The sequence below is a fragment of the Dermacentor silvarum genome, chromosome 11 (assembly GCF_013339745.2).
Source record: "Dermacentor silvarum isolate Dsil-2018 chromosome 11, BIME_Dsil_1.4, whole genome shotgun sequence".
Taxonomy (NCBI): domain Eukaryota; kingdom Metazoa; phylum Arthropoda; class Arachnida; order Ixodida; family Ixodidae; genus Dermacentor; species Dermacentor silvarum.
In genome coordinates, this window is record NC_051164.1 from 49,495,235 (window position 1) to 49,501,719 (window position 6,485).

Genomic DNA, 6,485 nt, shown 5'->3' on the forward strand with positions numbered 1-6,485 from the left:
GCTCAGCTTCGCTAGTTCACAGGGGTATGTGACTTTGTGCTTGGATCCTTTGTGTACTACCACCAGGATCGGCCCACATTTTTTGTGGATGACTAACGGAATAATGGCGGGCTTAAACAGCTCCGCTATTAAAAAATAAAAAAAAAACGTGGTGTATATTTCAGTATTCCTCTACGTATGACAGCGAAAGCGGTTTGTGAGGAGTTCGTTATCCAACAGGATTCGGCGCCCGATATCGCTGATCGCCACTGCAATCTACCGGAAAACGACGCCTAACTCGGAGCTGTGGATCGCTTGCGGGGATTCCTTGTTGTTGTTGTTCAATAAAGATATGGCTCGTACTCTCTATGAGATTGGCCAAGAGTTGCAGGGACTGTTCCGAGTGGTGACCGGAAATACATTTTCAGGACTGCGACGTGGTAAGCGACGTGGTAAGCGACGTGGTAAGCGACGTGGTAAGCGACGACGTCGTAAGGGTAAGCGACGTGGAAAGTCGAAATTGCGTCTTAAAACGAAGGGAACAGGAACTGTATGAGAATCCGCAATGACGTAGAAAACAAGATCGGCATACAGAAGCACTGGCCTGCCAAAGTTAGAGCAATGTTCCACTGCCCACTTTATGCAAACAATCCCACTTGGCTGCACTAACGAATGCTGGACCACCGGCAGCTTCCCCCCGCAGTGGAAAAAAAGTCCAGGGGACTCTCATTCCTAAACCAGGCAAACCACTAAATACTAACAATCTTAGGGACGTTACGCCTGACAGAGGCATACGATTGGCACTACTCTCTCAAGGCTGCAGCCGTGTAACTCAAGCACAGCACCCGCTTGTTCTTGTTCAGCGACAACCATTATGGAAGTGCGATTCTTTGGTGTTTACAGGTCAGGGATTTCTCTCTCTCTATCTCTAAGAAGTGAAAATTTCTCTGGCAGCATTCCGATTACACAGACCAGCTTTTTCCTTTTTTTTTCTCTGTTACATATTTGCATTTCTTTAATTGTCTTAAATTCCTCTCCAACTAGATATATTTTATTATATTTTTCGCGCATGCGCACTGGTTCCTGCGGAGGGCCCTCATGGGCACGGACAGACGTTTCGCCTAGGCATAGACAGCGTCGCTGGAAAGCACGTATAGCATACCTGATTAAAACAAGCAGGCTAGGTGACTATTTGTCACCGCCCCGTTTCAAAGGGGATGCCATTAAATCATCATCATCATCATCACCTGAAGTTTCTCTGGCGTGAGCGACTGCAGACGGTGACGTTCTTCCTCGGACTCGTGGTCCTGCGACGCATTTTCGGCTTTTGCATGGTCCCGCTTTCGCTGTCTGTCTTCACGTTGTCTGTATTCACGTTGCTGCATTTGTCCTCCGCTGTGAACCCGCTACGCAGCAACCCTGCCTTTTGCAGGTAACGGTAAGAGGCAACCGGGTGCACCCCGAACGGGAATTAAGTTAATCAGTTGCGAAGGCGCTAAGCGGGGACATGGGCATGCTTGACAAAAGGGACGTGCCCTCATTCGCTCGACGCCGCCGACGGGACGAGTAAGGCACGGCCGGCGCCATGAGGTCCAAGATGTTCGTGAGAAAGAATAACTGCGGCAACTTCGCGACGCCACACCCCTACAGAAAACAGCTAAGCTTGTGAGCGAGCTAGCTTTACTTCTGCATGGCTGCTACCACTGGTACTTGCGAAAATACCCTTGAAATACCCATACGTATTCGTAGTGTAGTGCATGCAATAATCGAAATATCCAAGTAATGGATATAAAGAAGTAATTCTGGTTCCCCCTTCAAATTCGTTATAACGAGGTTTTCCTCTATGTGCACTCTCAATGACATCTTTCCGAATATGCCAGAGCATTTTAAGAATGCTGGTGGTCATAATTGTTTTTTTTTGTTTTTGTTTTTGCGACAGGGCCATCGCCCTGTCAGCGAGGGGTGATGCAGAAATTGATGCAGGGGGGGGGTCAGGACATCCGGCCATCCCCCCCTGGATCCGCGCGTGCTTGCGGCGAGCCGCCGAAATCGCCATCTCGTTCCTCCTTAATCATAGAGCAAGCTGCTCCGCGGCAAAGGTTTATAAAGCTCGAAAAAGGCACGTTGAACTTTGCGTTTGCTCCGTGCAGTCGGTGTTAATGAATCATGGATAGACAATGAAAGCCTTTATGCATGAGTTTGAAACACCACTTCAACCACCGGCTCACATTCATAAATCTATTTTAGGTGTGCTGATAACAAATTACCTTTTTAAAGTCGCATAGGAAAGCTTAAGCTTCCGTGATCAAAGTCTCCTTTATTGGAGGCTTTGATCAAGGAACCTGCAATGGTACACTTCAACGCTTTACCGCGCCATCTGAACTGTTGCAGAGTACTGCGAAGTCTAGGCTTCTTTTTCCTAAATGTTATATATTTTGGCTACTTATCAGCTTCCTCGCTAACTGAAATCACCCACTAGATATTAGCGTGCAAATTGAAGATCAGCGTCACCGTTGATCCAGATTAATTCACCTCTTTTCTATATAGGGCACGAAACGAACCGGCAGCCTGGGGAAAGAAGCATCGATGTAACATACGAGTGGGGTCCGCTGTCGACACGGCCGGTCCTCGAAAGAATGATTGGCAGCCCAACGAAATCGCTCGCGCCAACACTTTGGTCCAAAACGAAAATAATAATAACGAAATAAGAAAGAATCAAGACCGCGACGACAGCGACGGAGGCTGTGCAATTTATTCACCGACCGTCCTCTCACTACTGAGCCGTATGGTAGCCGGAGCTGGGAACGGCTTGCGCTTCTAAACAGATTGCGCGAGGAAAAACGTTGAAATTCATGAGGCACCGAGCCGTCCCGACGCCGGTCCGAAGAGGAGCGCGCAAGCCTCGGCGAAATGTGAAGGGTGATGAAAGGGAAACGGTTGCGAAAGGGAAGGGCAAGAAGACTCCTTCATAAGGCCCAGAAACTGCCTAGTTTGCTGGCTAGCCGGCAGGCCAGGGCCATGTGTTCGTCAATGCGGTAGCTGCGGGTCGCGATCGCTCGACGTGCGATTGCAGCGCCCTCTGCGTGTACACTCGCAGCCGCCACTCTTCTCCGCTAGGGGGCGCGGCGGTCGGCATGTGCGCGCCCGTCAAGGCGCGCGCGGCGCCTCCTGCGCGATTTAATAACGCGGAAGGAAATTTCTTCGCGCGGTTTCTTTCGTGTTGCCTTACTTACTTTTTTTTTCTTTTTCATCCTTCTCTCGGGGTATCTTTCGCCCAGGAAGCGCCCGCCCGCTGTCGCGTCGCTATACAGCGCGCGCGAGGCGGACGACGCGTTTGAAACACGGGCTCATAATTAAAGTCCCCGGGGTCTGGGTTTCGGGTACCACCGCCGCAGGAACGACATTTTCGCTCGCTACGTTTGCCGCCTCCCCATAATATGGACGACAGTCGCGGTTTGTGTGAGCGGCCGTGACGGTTGTCGCTACGGGAGGGTCGGTGATACTTGCGCGGTGTTGCAGCTCTGCCCCCCCCCCCCCCCCCCCCCCCCGCGCGCTATTTGGGCGTTTTGCCGATTCTGTTTCTTCCAGGCTGTTTGGCGGCAGCCTGTCCGCAGCCACGAAGTAGGCGTGCGCGCCGGCTTTCTTATAGCGTAAGCGAAAAAGCTTGGCCCACCGAGTTGAGATGATTTGAGGTCCAGGTTGCGCTTGGGGGAGCGGTTTTGTTTGCGGGCGTCCCCCCCTGTGGCGGGCGACGATGGCGTGCTACGTACACCGAGGAACGGGCGATGCAGGGGAAATTGAAAGGCGCTTGAGAACCGGTGGGGAAGGGAGGGGGGAGGGGAGGAGGGTAGCGTGGATGTCTTTACTCCACGTCAAGTCCAAAGCCTGGAGGCGCGCGTGTCAACACACACACATATACGTCGAGGAGCGCCGAGTCGGTTGGTTGGGTCGCTGACGTATGCGTCGCGCCTCTGCGTCGTCGCCTGTTTTTCCCGCGAATCGGCGTCATTTCTGCCGCCTTAAGCGAAACAGATTTTGTAGCCCGGCCGCCACCGTTTTTCATTCGAGGTGGCCTTTACACCGCCCCCCCCCCTTCCCCCTGCTCACACACACACACAGCTCGCCTATTGCCTCCTCCTCTTCGTCCTCAATTTGCTCACGCTCCTCCTGTGTTTTCGCCCCCGACTTGTTTTCAGGCGTAGACAAATTGTCTTTTGAGTGGTGACTTTTCCGCGACATTTGCGCGGCTCGAGCACGTGCTTGGCCCTTGCGCGCTGCTCACTGGCATCCGCTTCGCTTATTGAGCTCGTAAAACGCAAATGCGTTTGGAAGTGCTTTTTTGTTGTTGTTTTCTTTCAAGTTTGTTGCAAGTGCGCGGGTCCCTGACCGAAACGGCGTGGCTTGTAAGCCTAAAACGCGTCGGTTGCTTGCTTCGAGATTGGGCGTTGTATCGCTTTCTTGGGCTTTATTGCGGAGCGAGAAACAGAGCCCGGATAGTTTCGTATACCTCAAGAACAAGAAGAAAATATGAGGCTAGTGTATGCGCGGGTAGCCAGTGCGACAGGTAAGCCGTCATATTAGAATGATCGGCATAATGCGTGGCTTTAATAAAACACCTTGTAACTTCTTCTTTCTGGGGTTTTACGTGCCAACTAATTTGCTGTCGGAGAGCCCTTTACCAGCCCATGCGGCTCAGTGGTTATGGCGTCACTTCTGAGATCACCCGCCACGAAGTCGCGGGTTTGATTTTGGGGCTACAACGACCCCGTTTTGATGGGGCGGAATTACAACTGCAGGTATACTAAGGTATACCTCGTTCGTTTGGAAGCAGACACGACGGAAAAGACGATCTCTCTCGTCTCCGCCAACTGCACCACTAACCCCCTCCACTCAGAAATTACCTTAACACCGATCGCATCGCTCGTGAACCAGCAGATCACAAGTTTGTGTGCTTTCTTACAACGAGGGACCTTTGCGAAAGCCTCTGACTTCGTGACGTATCGCTCTTTCTCTTAGATATGTTGAAAGCAGATCCTCTCTCTCTCTCCCTCTGTCTCTCCCTCTCTCATTTCTATGTTCTACTGTGACTGAAAACCAACTTGCAACGAAAGCTTGGACTACGTAAAGAGCTGTTGATTCAGATAGTGTATATGTAGAGCGGTCTCCGTACGAAATTTTGCGCTCGAAGTAAGAATGGATTTCTCGGAAAGCTGGCAAAAATGAACGTTCCTGATATAAAAAATAGAAGAAAGTGGAAAAAAGAAGAAATGCTGTTATTATCACCGGCCGGAAATGACGCACTAGCTACGCAACAATGAGCCCGACTCCTAGGCATAGCTTCCAAGATTCGCGGCGTCCGAGGGGCGCCGAAAATCTCGGAGGCGATGCGCTAAGATTTGCGTTACATCCTCCCCGCCGGCTACCAGACGCACGCTTTGTGCGCTTAGGTGTAATGCCTCTCAGTACGACACTTACACAATTACCAGCCTTGTAGCCTTGTCAAAGTCCCTTCAGAAGAATTTATACTCATACATAACCGATTTAGCCAAGGTTAAATTTCGGTGACATTTAGACATCTCTGCCTTGCCTCCTTCATTCTCCTATTTCCGCGTTGTCCAGCAGCTCGTTTCTCACGACACTCTCGCCGCGAACGACATTTTATTTTCGAGTGTGTTTAAGGGGAGGCGCCAGTACGGAGAAAAAAAAAAGGAAATGGGAGAAGGAGGGGTGAGGGAACTCTTTAGAAAAAGAAAACGTGAACCGCGCAGCCGTTCTGGTTCGCGCGAAACCGCCGTCGATTCAGTTCTGGCGCGCCGTAACGCGCCTATATTTTCGACGGGCCGCGCCGTCGGGACATGACTTATGGCGATACGAAAAGAGACGACGCGCGTTGCATTTATTCAAAACCTTTCTTTCCGTGTACTTAGGCACGCGACCGTCGTCGCCACTTTCTATCCCCCCCCCCCCACCCACCCCCTTTCTAGCCCTTTCCCGACCCGATAACCCCCCCCCCCCTACCCACCCAACCCTCTTTTCTAGCCCTTTCCCGACCCGATAACCCCACCTCTCATCTGAGCATCTGGAAGTGGAGGGGGGGACTCTTCCGAGCGAACGCCCTTATCTCCAACCAACCGAACCACCGGGGTAGAGAGAGAGAAATCGCGCCTCGCGCGCAACCCCGCCATTTCGCATCTGTACGCGTTCACTGCCGTGGTTCGTCGGCGCGACCTACGATAAAAAAAATAGAAACAAAAAACACACACACAGAAAGCGAGGCTCGGGTTACGCCGAAGACGCTCATGCCGCAGGTCCCACGTTTCATTTTTCTCGAAGCTTTCACCGTAAAAAACGAGAAAAGGAAAAAGAAACTGTCTGTTAAAGAGGTGGAGTATAATGTAACGTAGGAAAGAAAGGCCCGTAGAATAGGAACGGGTGTGCGAGCGAGCGCGTGTTTGTGTGCGTTTGTGTGAAGTGCGTGTGTACGCGTGGCTGGGACACAACATCGA